Source organism: Epinephelus moara, chromosome 1 (assembly GCF_006386435.1).
Source record: "Epinephelus moara isolate mb chromosome 1, YSFRI_EMoa_1.0, whole genome shotgun sequence".
Lineage (NCBI taxonomy): Eukaryota > Metazoa > Chordata > Actinopteri > Perciformes > Serranidae > Epinephelus > Epinephelus moara.
In genome coordinates this window covers 7,949,580-7,966,537 of record NC_065506.1, presented here as the reverse complement: position 1 = coordinate 7,966,537, position 16,958 = coordinate 7,949,580, and positions in this window count along the sequence as shown.

Genomic DNA, 16,958 nt, shown 5'->3' with positions numbered 1-16,958 from the left:
GCTCCCTCAAAACTTGCGACATCTGTGGCATTGTGCTGTGTGATAAAACTGAACATTTTAGAGTAGCCTTTTATTGTGGCCAGCCTAAGGCACACCTGTGCAATAATCATGCTGATCTAATCAGCATCTTGATATGCCACACCTGTGAGGTGGGACGGATTATCTCAGCAAAGGAGAAGTGCTCACTAACACAGATTTAGACAGATTTGTGAACAATATTTGAGGGAAATGGTCTTTTATGTATACAGAAAATGTTTTAGATCTTTGAGTTCAGCTCATGAAAAATGGGAGCAAAAACAAAAGTGTTGCGTTTATATTTTTGTTCTGTGTAGATTTTGTACAGGTACACGTGGTTCACAGGGGTCCATGTCATTGGTCCGACAGCCCATTGGTCCGACATCCCATTAGTCCGACGTCCCATTGTTCCGATATGTGATTATACTAGGCTATACTGTATTTGTGTACCATAGAGGATCAGCAAATGCAACAAAAGTAGGCTACTGGTCGAGATACAAGTGTCATAGAGAGGAGAGAATGAAACACCATAACCTTCCAGTAACCCCTTCATTTTAACCCACACCATGATCTTTTCCTGACCCTAACCAAGTGGTTTTTGTGCCTAAACCTAACCAGACCTTAACCACAGGGCATCATGATGATTTCGGAACAATGGGTTTAATATGGTCAGAACAATGGGCTGTCGGACCAATGGGCAGTTCCCGTTCAAAGAGGATGAATCCTACTTACTTTGGTGATTGGTTGACTTTTCCTCTAGCACCATCATAAGGTCACTAAATACATTAACATAAGCCTCAGTTGTACTTTTTGTTTAAAGCTAAGTAGCAAATGTCAGCACGCTAAACTAAATGGGTTTGATTAAAGTCATTAAACATTAAAATGGCTAAACATCATCATATTAGCATTGTTGCTGCAGGTATTTTAGCATGCTGAGGTTAGCATTTAGCACAAAACACTGCCGTGCCCAATTGCAGCCTTACAGAGCCACCAGCATGACTTTTTCACTATTTTTAGACATGTAATGAAAACAAAAATAATCAATAGCTTGCACACGAGGCCCTCCTAACTGTCTGAAAATGCATAGCAATTAAACATGATTGCCTATTCTGTGGACTATGTAAAATGGGAAGTAGGCTCTCTGAGATGTAAAAGGACTGCACTGCCTGAAGCCAGCTATGCCAGGGAACATTAACATCTTAATAGTGGTTTTGGAGATGGTGCTATGTGCCAACATACCACACCCTCATTGTAGCTCACACAATGCAACCGTCAGAATCCCCCAGGAACATAGAGAGAGCCTCCACAACAGTAAGCTGCTCACATGCATTTGAGGAAGGTGTGCTGCAGATCCAGATAGCTTTATCTGAAGCAGGGGGCTGGTGGGAGGGTGGGAATACAAGCTCAGTGGATCTGCTCTTCACAATGGAATCACATGGCATAACACAAATAAAGCCAGGGTACAAGCAAGCACACTCCTTACACAAAGACACACAGGGAGAGCGCCCTGTCCATCTCACTTTCTCTTGATTTCTTTTTCTGTTCCCATTTCTTCTCTCTCCTGTTCTTTCTTTCGCTTGTACACAGTCACAAAGACCCAGAGTCAGACAAGGTAACTGCCTCACGCACATTCTATTGTTTATTTACCTGTTAAACATAATACAGCAATTCATTGGTAATATTTTATGTCAACCTATGGCACCTTTTCGAGAAGGCCTCATATCTCTGGTGTGAATAGATCTGATTGGCCGATGCCCCCCAGGAATGTGTCAGAGCAGGTGTATGCTTGCCTGATATCAGACAGAATAGTCAACTCGTTACATTCCGTTTCCATCTGCAGTCTGTCACTGACACTCACAAACACTCCTAAATAGTCACAAGACCAATGTATCCACCTGAATCTTACATTATTTTAAATCCACGCTGAAGCAGACCCATGTCAGCATACCTGTTTTGGTGGAGTTTCAAGAGTGAGGCAAAGTAAAGCATACTACAGTGTTGTGTGATAGAGTATCGGTGGAGTAAGCAGATTCAAGGGTCTGGACCTAGAGAAGGTGTATGCCACGTGCCCTGCTGTGCTGATAGTGACAACCCATTCTTGTAAAGGAAAGCAAAAATATAACCTAGATTAAAGGGTTTATTGGGCAGTTGCTCTTGGTCAAGTTAAGTACTTAGTTGCTGTCTTTTCTCCTCTCATTTTTTTTTTTTTGGTGGCACCTGTAAATATGTTTTTTGGACAATGTTTCTCGAGACTCCTACCACCTTCCAAGCCAGGCTTCTTCACATGCCTGAGCATTACTTTTTAGAAAACTACCTTCTGCTACTTATAGAACTATGCACACACACACACACACACACACACACATAGACATTATGTAGTATAAGTGAACCTGCAGTGAGCATCCCAGCTTATCTGATGAGTACCATAGGAAACCAGTCCAAGAACAACAGAGCTAGCACATCCTCTGCATTGTTCTTGGGACAGATAGCATCTCTACAGAGGAGAATAGATTATATTTGGTAATGGATATGGTCTGGACTCACTTACCTGCAACCCTCCCTCACTCAGGAGAGCACTATTCTTGATTACACCATATGCGCAGATGAACAGCCACAGAACTCTGAGCTCTTTGGTTCAGAAATCTCTCGCAGATCTCAAAATGTTGTAAGACACAATTAACAATATTGTCTTTGCTTACATTTTCATGTTGAAGAGATTTTAAAATTTAAATCACATTCAAATGTTGTTATCTGTAAGCCTTTTGTGTCAGATGCTTATAGAGACCAGAGACTGATATAATTTGCATCTCTACTTATCTTAACTTTAAAAAAATTGCATGTCTCAATTGTGTAAACAGATGGACAATCTTTGTGCAAATGTAAAACGAATTGCAAATATAAAATTGATCTGCAAATACACAAAAAAAAGTCCACAAATAAATAAAAAAGTAAAATAAAAATCTGTGAATACAGTAAATTAATTCACAAATAAATGAAAAGCATGGGTGGATATCGTTCTAACATGTTTACTTTCACAGGTATTTGTGAATCCAATGTTTATTTGTAGATCAAAAAGGGATTTTGTCTGTGTCAATTCTACACTTGCTGATTTGCATTTTACACACATGGACTTTGGAGACAAACTCTCCTCCAGTCTGAATGAAAATCAACTTGTATAACATGACCATTTCCCAATAGCACATGGTTTCCTGCTGATGGTGTGGGAGCTGGATTAGGAAATGCCTGCTTTTTATTTATTTGTGAATGTATTTAATGTGGAGTTTGTTTGTGTATTTACAGATCTGTTTTATTGACATCCCTTTTTTATTTGCATTTATTTATTTGTGCTTGTATTAGTGGAAGGCATTATCTATTTTTTAGATTACACATCTACACAACTATCGTCAATCTGCTCACACAAATTATTATATTAAAATAATATTAAGACAAATCTATCTCCATACACGCCTGGCTGTGAACGATAAGAAGAGAGTTTATCAAGGTATAAGTGAATTGATGCTTTCAAATTTGACCTTGTTTTAATAAAAACATGGATGATTTGATTAAACACACTTTATTTGATGAAGGCAGAACCACTCTTTAATAGAAATAGGCTGGATTTAGTAAATCCCTTTATCATTTATTAATTTGTTGCTCATTTATTTATCATTTAAAGCTACAGCAATTAATATTTGTTATTAACTATTAATCATAAGGGTACATTTAATGTTAAAGGAGTCATTTATAGTGACAGTATTGTATAGTTGATCATCTTATGGACCGCAACTGTACTTTTCACCCCACAGACTGTACAAATAATGGACATAGCTAATGTGATGTCAAGAATTGGTTTGTGGAATCACATTTTGATGCCTCAGGTTCGGCATTTCAGCCAACAGCATCTTGTTTTTTTTGGAGCCAGAAGTGACCATATTTGTTACTCAAGCGGCCCACCCTTTAATATGAGTAACTTTAAGCCGTTAAATGTTAACAGGTAAGTTACATAAAAAAATAAAAAATGTATTATTATTATTATAAAATTTCATCCTCTGTATACTTGTCATGAATGTTGAAATTAGCTATAAAGACTTACTGTAAACATTTATTTCAGCTGTAAAGTTGGGCATTTTAAAATGGGTTTCTATGGGGTTTGACTTGATGCCAGCCAAAAGTGGCTATTCAAAGAACTGTCGTTTTTGCCACATCTGTGTTGGTTTCATTTTTCAGCCCCAGAGGCTGCTGCTTGATTCTCTTTCACAATTTTCATCAACCTTGTTTCCAGCCACAGCAGCCAGCTGTTTTCAACAAATAAGGTCCAATAAACCCACTTAACCCAACTTGCCACAACCAAAGCCAGACAAAGTTAGCAACTAGCCTGAGAACATAGTCAAACATTCAGCTCCTAAAGAGGCAGACATTTCCCTCAGGAGTCAGTGCAGACCAAAACAGAGCTAAAAGAGGAGAAACTATTGGACTTGAAATTGTTAGGTTGCCTGAAACATATCTACTAATGAATAAAACTGTTGCTCTGTGTCAGCTGAGCATCACCAAGCTCCAAGCAGTCTGGTATAATTCAGTTCAGTTCGGTATGCATTTTTTATGTTTACACCGTCAAAAGTTGTGGATGGTACAAATGGAACGTTCCTTACCATCCCTATTTTTGGTCACCCCTCGGTTGCGGTACTTAGCACACAGATCTGAAGGTGGAGCGAGAAAAACTGCAGTCCGTTGACTGGTTGTGGCTGGTTTTGAAGCTTATGTTACCACTGTTATTACCATGGTTATTCTTACATATATTAGTTAACCATAACTATAAAATGAAATAATGTTCTGCGGCCTTTCACAGCAGCTGTAGACTGAAAAAAATAACTTAATTCCACAAGGTGGAACGTTTACCTGTAATGTTACTCAATGCATGAGATGATAACATGAAACCATCAGCACACCTTATTTCAATATGACAACTTTGACCATTCCATTAGTTTTTATTGTCTCTCTTGGATGATGTACACTTTTAGAAATGAGTGGGTCTTCAAGCATTTTAAAATATGTATTGATTTTGACCGGATTGTGTGAACTGCGTATATTCTAATCCTCAGTTGGAGAAAAAAAAGCGAAGCATTGTTCCTGTAGGCTACGGCAATAATACACCCTTGCGCTTGCCTGTGATGGGCTAAATGCACAAACCTGCTATTTTAAATACCCCATCAAGTGAGACTCTCACTGTAGCCTGTTCTATTTTGTTCTGAAAATGTTGGCATGTAACCCTGTTCTGTAGACTTCTATATGTGTCACCAGTGATGAGGAAACACAGAAGGTGCTGGACGGAACAGTGAGAGACAACAACCCACATTTAAGAATACTGTTTGCGGTGGAAATGCTTAATGGACTGAGGGTCTAGGTACCATGTCTGAAAGGTTACTTTGGTTCCAAAGGTACCATACCTAAAGTGAAATGGGGCTTTAGTTTCATTGGCCACCTGATGCTAGAGAGGAGTGAGGAATAAGTAAATTAATTTATCCTTCACAAACTTTGCTGTCAGCAATGTGCTTCAGTATTGTGTAGACAGGTTTCATAAATTTAAAAATATCACTAAGAATGATCAAGATCATGGCACAAAGTCAGCACAACACTAAGGACTTAATGTACATGGCCTCTGATTGAGACAGAGGACTGAGCAAAATGTAGAATGAACAATGTAGAATGCTATTTATAATTCAACAATAAATCATAAAAATATCCATGAAGTCCATCTTATTTGCATCAGATGATTTGATTCTTCATCAGGAAAATTGAAAATTGCTTACCAAATGTGTCTACTCAAATACACTTTCACTCATTTTTGTTTTTCTCATTTAATTCCAATAGTATGTATACTGTGTGATAAATATGTTATTGAGTATTTGCTGAGTAGAGTTTGACACATAGGCATACGCAGAAACACACACACATGCGTACAAACTTGCATCATACCTTTAAATACACACAGAAATATCAAACCACATTGCACAGATTACCCAAAAATGCATTTTATTCACAAGCAAATTATATGTATACACTACTCATAACACCTAAAACACACATGTATACATTCAGTGCATTCAGTCTATTCAGTATTTATAATTTATTTAGTATGTCACCCATACACACACACACACACACACACACACACACAACCAGCGTACACATTCAGCATGCATCTTCTCGAGTGTATGCATGTCAGAGTGTGTGACTGGGATTCTATTTGTGTCGGTGAAGTGGCTGAGCTGTGTTTGTAGCATTTAGAGGAAATTACCCCGCAAGCGTTGCCTCGGCCACAGTAGATAGCGGGTCGCCTCTCTCGGCTGCATGGCATATTGATTTCTTGTTGTGAGGAGTGCTGTTCAAGCCCCATTTAAGATTTCCATCCATCCCACAGCCCTGAGTACAGCAGCCAGCCGTAAATTAGGGAAATTGCACATTCATCACATGCGTTATTTTAAGATACTTTGGAAACGTGTGGGGCCAGAGAAGATCTACGGTGCTACAGGTAACAAACAATGACTGACTGACTCGTCGATGGAGCGGGGATGTGTGCATTAAAATTCATATCACATCATTCTTTGAAACATGGTACTTAGCATGGGAAATAATAGCCGTCATGGCAGAATTAAAAAAAACAAAAAACAAAAAAAAAACACCAAGGGGGAAATCCTCTCTTGTCATTTGCATTGCAAGATTTCTTTTACTCTTTTAATTCTTATATGTTATTTTAATTTCTAATGCTTTTAATGATTTATTTTTAATCTTTATGCATTTCATTATTATTAAGTTTCTAAATCTTCATTTATTTATTTATTATTATTTTATCTCATACTTGTTTTATCTTNGGGGGGGTCAATATGTATGTAATATTTTTGTTGTATGTTTTTATTCTGTGAAGCACTTTGTGCTGCGTTTTTAATGTATGAAAAGTGCTACAGTATACAAATAAAGTTTGATTGATTGATTGATTGAAGAACATCACAAAGACTACCACTTAGAACAAAAGATGGAGGTAAAGTTTCCAAAACGTTCGCACATTTTGAGAACTATTGTCCATAGCATGATAGAAGCAGATAGAAATTTACAATTTTCATAGTTTTTTCAAGCTTGACTTATATGAAGATATGCAATTCAATGGAAAAACAACATTTTATGAATGTGGATCACAAGAATATTGCACTTTTAATGTCTTAAACACAAACAAAAGACAAAAAGCATTACACTTAAGCTGGAATGATTCAAGCAGAACATGAACACTGGTTGTAACTTCTTAAGCAATATTACATTAAAAGGTGTGCTTTAATATCATGGCTGGCTTGACAATGATGCAGCAGTACTCATCACTGAAGTTACAAAAAGTTAAAATGACTCTACTAGATAGATAGATAGATAGATAGATAGATATTCAGAGATAAATTTACATATTGTGGTGCAATTTGCTTTCAAAATAACACTTGCCTCATTCTACACGACCCTATTCTACAAGTACTAGGCCATTAACTGAAAGGTTTCCCTCGATAACCTCCTAATTACTGCTTATCGATAATAAACAGGGATGTCGTTATACATAAATTAATATGCTTTGCTCAGTATGGGCCTTATGTGGTGGTAGTACCACAAGAATAGTTATTCTCTCTTAACACTACTCTACTACCACTCTGCGTCTACTCTTATGGAACACAACACAGAACTTCAAGTGTTAATGGTATCCAAATAAAATCAAGTCTTTCTAACTCAGAATATGTTCCTGAAGTGTTTCTAAGTGTTTTTTTTTTTTTTTATGTTTCTAAAGTGAAGTCTTGCTCATAAATAATTCTCAAGCACTTTGACACTTAACCCACACAGGATTTCTATTCTAAAGTTGCCTCCTCTTCACAAATCCATTATAGCACACAACTTCTGCAATTAACAGACCCTGTTCTTAAACAAGGGGTTACACCTTGAAAAAAATGGAGATCTGAGGTTTTATTCACATTCACTGGTAGAAGAAAAAAGTCAGCACAGAAATATCTCCTTTATTATTGGATCACTTCAGAAATTATCAAACATATCTATTAAACTATATAATTAGTTTATTCAAGGCTGAGAACGAACAAAGTTGCTGTATAATTTTCAGCTGACAGAGTTTTTTGGTGTGTAAAGCATTGCACAGATTTTCAACCATGTCTTTATGTATTTGTTATCATATTGTATGACACGCTTATATAAATACTGACACTTGTCAATATTCTTTTTCTCAAAGACAGGCTCCATTTAGCACCATAAAACCCAAATCTGATGACAGGCCAGGCAGCAGCTCCAGACACGTCAATAGCTCTGGTAAATATGTAAATAGTTACAGTTACTGACAAGACTAAAAGTTTATATAATCACAACTCAACTGCCAGAAAAATGTTGGCATTGTCTGTTTCTGCGAACCATAAATACGTTCCATTGATTAAGCTTTACATTTTTACATTTCTAACAATGCTGTTGTTAAAGTGTGGTTATGTTTAGGCACAAAGAACACTTGTTATGTTGAAGAAAATATCTTGTTTTGGCTTAAAATACCCACATTTGGTAACACAAGAGCCGCTGGAAAAGCACCGATGGGTCACTAAAAACACCCACATGTAATGGCCCAAAAGCTGCTGAGAAAGTGGCGACGGGTCATTTTAAAACAACTGGTGTTGCTGTTTTTTGGTTTCAAACAGCTGTCTGCAGTGGTCAGCAGCTTGGCAGTTGTCTCAAATGTAATGTATGCATTTGCAGACACAATGCCAACTGGACTGACAATCCCGCTATACAACAAATGCAATTGAAAACTGGCAATTACACATACCTGTATTGTACCAATACAACACCCACAAAAATATTACTGCACAAAGATAAGACCCACAAAGGTCAATAAACTTGCTCTATAATTTTCAGATGACACTTATGTGGGTTAATAAGCGTCAAACTATTAGTGAATCTGTTAGGAGCAAGCCCCCACTTTAGAATGTGGGACATATTCTGAGTTAGAAAGACTTAATTTATTTATTGTTACATGTGCAGTTTGTGTTTCCTTACATAAGAGTAGACTGTATTTATTAAGTGTTAGTAGTAGGGAGTAACTATTCTTGTGGTACCACCTTATAGGGCCCATACTGAGCAGAGCAGACTGTATTAAAATTGTAATTCATGCACAACAACTTCCTTACCTACCATCAATAAGTGGTAATTAGGAGGTTATTGAGGGAAGACTCTTAATTGATGGCCTGACAGTTGTCATATATGGTCATGCAGAATAACAGGGATGCCGTAGCCTGACGTGCACCTCCCTAGAAATGTAACTAAGCATCACGGTGACGCAGACCTCCTGTCTGTTTCTGTAAGCTGAAGCCATTTCCCTCAGTGGAACAAAGCTTTTATTTACCTTTATTTCACAGATAAAAAACAATAAATTGTGAAGACACTAAAGCTTCCACTAAAATAGCATTTTAAGTATTGTGTGTGATTTATCCTTCAGGGATTTATTTATACTTCAGGATTTATCCAGGTTTCATATGGGAAGAGGAAATCTCTGCTTGTCGCTAGGCTAATTTATACAATGTAAAATGCCCTGTTGTTGTTGTGTTGTTGGTGAATCTTGTGAGTTGTAATGGAGCTAAATTGTGTGCCATTACCTCTGTTAAATGTTGCTGTTGTCCCTGACTTTATAAGAGAAGAAGGAAGATCGCCGGCCACTAGGCTAATCAATACAATTTAAAATGCCATAGGTTTGTGCTAATTACGTTAGCATGTTATATTTATTTGGAAAACATGTTTAGTACAAGACTGTTGATTTGTCAGTGAACTTTGTGAGTTGTAATGGAGCCAAATTGTGTGGCGTTACCTTCGTTAAATGTTGCTGTTGTCCCTCGTTTTTGTAGTAGTGATTGTCGTAGTGTTTGTCTGTGAATGCTGCGAGTTTAGTTGAAGCCAGTTTGTGTACTTGTGATTGAAATTGTCTCTATTAAGCTGTGTTTAATGTGTGTTCTGTGTGTTTTTTGAATCAACTCAACTTTACAGCACTTCACAGAAACCTTTACTGCTGAATAGCGTTTGGAGGTGTAACTGCAGTGTGACACAGTCAATGCTCACAACGGCATAGGCTTTGTGCGTAGGGTCTGTGCACAACTATATATCCCGCATAAGGTATTAATAAGTGTTTTATAATGACTAATAAAGAGCTAATATGCCACAAACATGCATGCTTGTAAGCAGCTAACTAATATGTACCTTAATATAAAGTGTCACTGATACACCTAATTGACCTGAGTACAGAAGCCTTGCAGTAAGTCCAGAAAGTGGCACTGTGGAATTTAGTGGCTAAGCTGGCTACCTTTGAGAGATGTATTTGTATCAAATACTGTCTCACAACTAATTGCCAACCACTCTTAGGACCTGCCTTCCTCTAAAGGTCAGCACTGTCAAGATGGTTTACAATTGTTCAACAACACAATCATACCAAAGTTCACCAAACCTCTTCAAGGCCCCGTGAAATTAATCAAAATGACCTTAAAGGCCTATGCAAAGAATACCGAAAGTAAATTACGCCAGGGCCACACCGGACGCGGAAACGCTGCGAATAGCCTCGAAGCGCTGAGAAGCGAAGCCAGTTTCCTTTCGGTGCCCATGTTAACCGATTGTGTCATCCACACCGGACACGCTGTGCAGCTCCACGGCCGGTGCTGCAGCGATCGTTTCGGCGTCTGGTCTATTTTCTGCGCGAGCCGCGAGCGAATGTGTCAGGCCATGCAGGAAGTCAAACAAAGGATCAACAACAGCATCTGGTCAATTTTCAGAATAAAACAAATTTCAAAATAAAACACCACATCTGACAAATGCGATGTATATATGTGTGTGTGTTTATATACATATTAGTCAGTGGTATCTAGAGAGATGAACACACACACACACACACTCACACCCACTAACACACACACACACACACACACACACACACACAAGAAAGAGAGAGAGAGAGAGAGGGCCGGCTATAGGGGGTGGGGGTTGGGGCACACACACGCAAACAGAGAGAGATACCCATGATGGAAAAACAGCCCCAAATGTGACAGAGACAACAGCTGGGAGCAGAAGCGCTTGTCGACCGGCGTGGAGAAATGCGCGTCTGATGTGAATGGGCTCGTGTGAGAATTTCAGTGCGCTGCGCTTGAATATTTTCTTGAAAAAAAGATGCTGCAGATGACTAGAATTAAAAGGTATTAGCTGAAAAACCCAATAGGGCCACATCATGAAGTTTCACATATTTCAAATTCGTGCTGTCGGATTTCTAACTGTTTTTAACTCCTCACTAAAACTAAGAGCATACTTGCTATAAATGTAAGTGTGGTGTAATAGGAACTGCATACCAGATCCCAAGATGGCACCTATTCAGTCCAATAAGAGTTGCTCACTTGGCAAATACGCCGCCATAAGTTTCTAGCTTCCAGGTTGACTTTCAGGGTTTGTGGCCCACTCAATATGTGAAATAGTGTGTTTCTCCTGCTGGCTCTGCCCATGAGTTTCCGCTCAGCCCATTGACTTTACATTGTGATGACGTCACAGATCTTTATGAGGAAAATGCTTATCACATCGCAGGGGATTTTTTTTTAGCCGTAGTACCGCCAGTTGCCACTGGGACAAATTGGAGGCAAGACTCAGAAGTGTTCATAGGGGCCTGAGGCGGATCCACTGATCTCATAGTATCGATGATTAGATACTGATTTAAAAGTTTGCTGTCTTAAATGCTGGTATATGACCAGGCTTTGAAGCTATAGTTTGACATTTTGGAAAATATTCTTATTTGCTTTCTTGATGAGAGTTAGATGAGTTACACTCACACCTTCATATCTGTCTGTTTAATATAAGGCTACGGCCAGCAGCTGGTTAACTAAGCTTAACAAGAAGACAAACAAGCTAGCTAGCCTGGCTCTGTCCAAAGGTTAAAAAAAACCCTGCATACCAGAACTTTTAAATCTCACTAATTGACAGGTAATATCTTGGTTGTTTAATAAAAAGAAAAAAAAGAAAAAGAAAAAAAAATTGTTATGTGGTGGACTATTTTGTCATTGGTTGTCTGGAGAAAAAAAATAGATTCAAAAAAAAATAAAACTCACAGTGATGTCAAAACTTCTCCTGGTCAACAACTAGTCCAGCACAATCCCTAAATAAAACCCCAACCTGCTCTTCATTTCTTTCCCCATATTCCTCAAAATTTGAAGCAACAAACAAGTAACAATTTTCCATATATTTACAGCGCAGATGGATAATAAATTATCCCTTATGAATATTATTCTTCTGTTGATATTTGGACAATTTTTATTTACAGGCCTAATGAAATAACAAGGAGCCTGGTAGATGCCTTCATCAGAAAAAGTTTAACACTAGTCTAAATAATGATTATAACCAATAATTATAACTAACACACGATTTTAGAAAATAGAAAGTATTTTATACATGAAAATACACTCAAATATAGCAATATTTTTTGTATATTTGGTATATGTGTGCTCACAATGTATAAATGTACATCTCTGCTTATATGTCCTCCTTTGTTCTCTCTCTTGTACGTACCAATATGAAGATTCAGAACACCACAACCTTAAAGTTAACCCTTGTAAGGATTCTTTAAATATTTGATTATAAGAGCAAGTAAATGTCATGATTCCACCTTCCAGCTGCTTCTGATGTATGACTTTGATGTGCAACTTCCCAGTCTCTTGGCACACTTCCCATAGTCTTCTTAGGGAATGTAGCCCAAGAACCAGCTCAGACAGAATTTACATATGCCATTCCTATGATCTGAGACATCAGTGGTTGTACAAATGAATAACTCTTTCCCAAAGCAAGACATTAGTGAATCAAGGCCCTGGTAATGTGACCAAGAAGATTTGCTCTGCTGAATTAATGACTAAGAGACTTGAAGACAGAGAATCAGAGAGCAATCTTTTGGTCTCACAGAACATTTCTTTGATGTTTTACATCCGAATGACTTCAGTTTGGTTTGTTACTGTAGTGCAAAAGCTTATGTTGTGTTCACTTCATACACAGAGAAGTGCAAAGGGTATTTTGTAGCTACAGGTGTTTGCCCACACCAAAGATGGTGAACAGCATGTTGTTGCTCTTTAACTTTAAGATTAGTGTCATCAAGGGCTTTGATTTTTCTTACCATGACCTACCAGCAATAGTCGATGTCTGCAGTGTTTTCTGCCTATTGACAAACTTCAGCAATTCAAGATGCCAAGTGGAAGAAATCAGTGACCACAAAGTATTTCCATATGTCGTACATGTAATTATCTTACATAAACTCTTTTCCCCAATTGACAGCTTGTATTTATGGAATTTTGGATATGATTAAACACAGCAACATCGCCCATATCTCTATATAATTAGTGTGCACTGTCAGTGTAGTCCCAGACAAGTCTCAGTGACACAGCCTAAGATTTTGCTTTAATAAATTTGTCTGGTTTTGCTTGACTGTAGAGAGTGTAGCATGAGGTTGTTAGAGTCCATAGCTAGACCCACAGTGCTACATGTGAATTTAAGGGGAATAATGACTTTAGGTAACAAGGCAAAAAACATGCAGTAAAAACTGTCTGGAAATCAATCCAGATCGTTTTAGGTCAGTGAGTAGACTGGTTGAATCTGACAATGCTGAAGCAAGGCAGACTACCCTTTTAGAGGCTCTTGGCAGATATTTGTTAGGAAGCCCTCTTGGGTTGAAAGCCCAGTCAATCAATATCAACTGAGTAAACAGGGTAGTTGAAGCTTTGCATTTTCTTTTGGCCTCAGTTGCTAAAGGCTCAATAAAGTGAGTGGGGCTGTCAAAATATTAAGTTTTCAAGTACTGTGGCAAAGCATTAGGGTGGTGACTGCAGCCATGACTTGTAAGGTTAGTTGTGTTTCCATCTTACCATCACTGTATCTCCCTGATGTGTCACCCTTCCTGTTACAAACAGGACTTACTTATTCTGACAACACTATATGCAACCTGGCTTGTGAGTATTACTGTAAAAACTGCACAAACAAAAAGAAGATTAAGAGTCATAGGCCCTGAAAACCTCCTTTCTCAGTCAGCTTCGTATTCTGACTGATGAAACCCTGTATGAACAACAGCCAAAAAAAAAAAAAAGTTCTGGATTTAAACTTTTAAACTTTCCAGAGGCCTTAACCGCCATGCTACAGGCTCTGTAAGGCTGCATTTGGGCATAGCAGTGCTTTCAGCTAAATACTAATGTCAGTATGATAATATGCTCGCAATGACATTGCTAATATGCTGATGTTTAGCAGGGATAATGTTTACCATGTTCACTATCTTAGTTAAGGGTGTTAGCATGTTTACATTTGCTAATTAGCAAAGTACAGCTGAGGTTGATGACACTGAGTGCATTAACATGGATAGTTTAATTCCCTTTTCATTCTGAATGAAAGTTCATTCCTATTAAAAGTGATCTTGTAAACACCTAATTCGGAATGATAATGGCCAATGCGACTGAAAATTCATTCCGATGTAAGGGGCTGAATTATTCCGTTTCTAATTCCGAATGAAAGAAGTTCTCGCACTTGTATACACTCATTCCTCTTTAAGTTCATTCCGGTCTTTCTGCGCATGCTCGTTTCCTTGCCCTTCTGACGTGATAATGTATATAGCGCGTGCACAACAAGATGGCAGCTTCTAAAAACAAGAGATAGTCCCGAGCGGAAAGGAAATTAGCAGAACAAGGTTGTTGTCATACTGCTACTTCAAGAATATAAGCAAAACAAGCCCGAAAAACAGAACAGTGTCGTCATGCATCTTATCTGGAAGAAGACTACAGTGTTTTCTTCCGGTAAATGTAAACATGTAACATCCGCCTCGCCCCCTATCCAATCAGAAACCTTCCCTGCCCAAGCCTGGACCTGAATAAAGGCAGTTAAAAGGCCATTAAACTGATCTCCCGTGTAAACCCTCATTCAGAATGAATATTTCCCATGTAAACTACCTGGAAAAACTTTAATTCCGAATGATTTCATTCAGATTTATTTCATTCCGAATGAGAAGCCATCATTTAACCACACCCAGTGCCAGTAGTTGTGCAGGTGTTTGGGTCCTAAACCAAAGTATTGGAAAAAATTAATAGTAATAATAATAATAATGATAATAACTTTAATTTACAATACAACACAAGCAGTACAGAAAAGCAACAAAACTATAACAACCAACAGAAGAAAGCAGAGAAACTGTGTGATGGTACACTGGGCATGAGATAAATTATTGAATTAAAAAGCCATGGTGAACAGATGAGTTTTTAGGGTGGATTTGAAAATGTCCTGTGAAGGGGCATTGAGGATTACAGGGGGGAGAGAGTTCCAGATGGTGGGGGGCAACGACGCTGAAGGCCCAGTGACCAAAAGTTTGGAGGCGGGAGTGAGGGATGGAGAGTAGGCCGGAGTCAGAGGAGCGCAGATCCTTTTAGTTTAAACTTTATTTGAAATGTTACAAACAACACCTTTTGCCCATGGCTTCATCAGATTTGCTTTACAATTCAATGCACAGGTGTTTTTAACAAAGCTGCAGCTGCACTGAATCCAATCAGCAGTACGGTGGCTAATGTGAATAATAATAATAATATAATAATAATACATTTTATTTGTAATGCACTTTACATTATAAAATAATCTCAAAATGTTACAATACAATTCATAAAAACAACAATAAAATTCAACACAAGTAGGCTCTTTTAAAAAGGTGGGTTTTCAAGCCATGTTTAAAAGTGTCCAAAGACTGTGGTGCCCTCAGGTGCTCTGGTAGGGCATTCCACTGATGGGGAGCTGCAGAGCTGAAAGCCCGATCCCCCATGGTGTGGAGCTTGGTCCTAGGGGTTTTTAGGTGGTAGGTGCAGGAGGAGCGGAGGGAGTGTGATGATGTCTGAGGAGTGAGGAGGTCTTTACGGTAGGAGGGGGCAGTTCCATGGACACATTGGTGGGTGAAAAGGGAGACCTTGTATTCAATACGGAGTGAGACGGGGAGCCAGTGGAGTGTTTTGAGGATGGGAGTGATGTGATTGAATTTTCGCACCCTCATCAGGACCCTAGCAGCACTGTTCTGGATGTATTGGAGCTTTTGAATGCTCTTGCTAAGGATCCCGATGAGGAGTGCATTGCAATAGTCCAGCCTGGAGGAGACAAAGGCGTGGACCAGCTTTTCTGCATCTGCCAGAGTGAGTGATGGACGGGGTTTGGCGATGTTCCTGAGGTGGTAAAATGAAGTCTTACAGAGTTGTTGGATGTGGGAGTTGAAAGTGAGGTGAGGATCCATTTTTACACCAAGATTGGTGACGACTGGAGATAGTGGAATGTCTTGACCAGAGAAGGTGATGCTGGTGATGGTGGAAGTTCGGACCAGGTGGGAGTGCCGACTAGGATGGCCTCAGTCTTGGAGCTGTTTAGCTGAAGAAAGTTGAGCTTCATCCACGCCTTTATCTCCTCCAGGCAGGTGGCGAGGGTGGCAGATGGCAGGGGTGCAGAGTGGCTTGGGTCGGCTTTCAGATAGAGCTGCCTGTCGTCTGCATAGCAGTGGTATGACAACCCATGACCGTTGATGATGTGACCAAGTGGAAGCAGATATAGGGCCCTATTTAGATGGTCTAAAACGCAAAGCGCCAGCCGTGCAGCGCATGGGCGTGTCCCAGTCACTTGCTAGTTAGACAGCATGTTTTCAGACTGTGCGCCATGGCGGAGAGTCTAAAAGGGTTGGACTTACTCTGTGAATTAGTCATGGGTGTGTTTTGGGCGTATCATTCAATAAGCCAATCAGAGTGTCACCTCTCATTCCTTTTAAAAGAGGCTCGATTGGAGCGCATAGCGGAAAGCTAGTTAGATGGCGGACCTACCAACTGGAAAGAGTGAGCGTTTTACAGCTGAGGAGACGATAA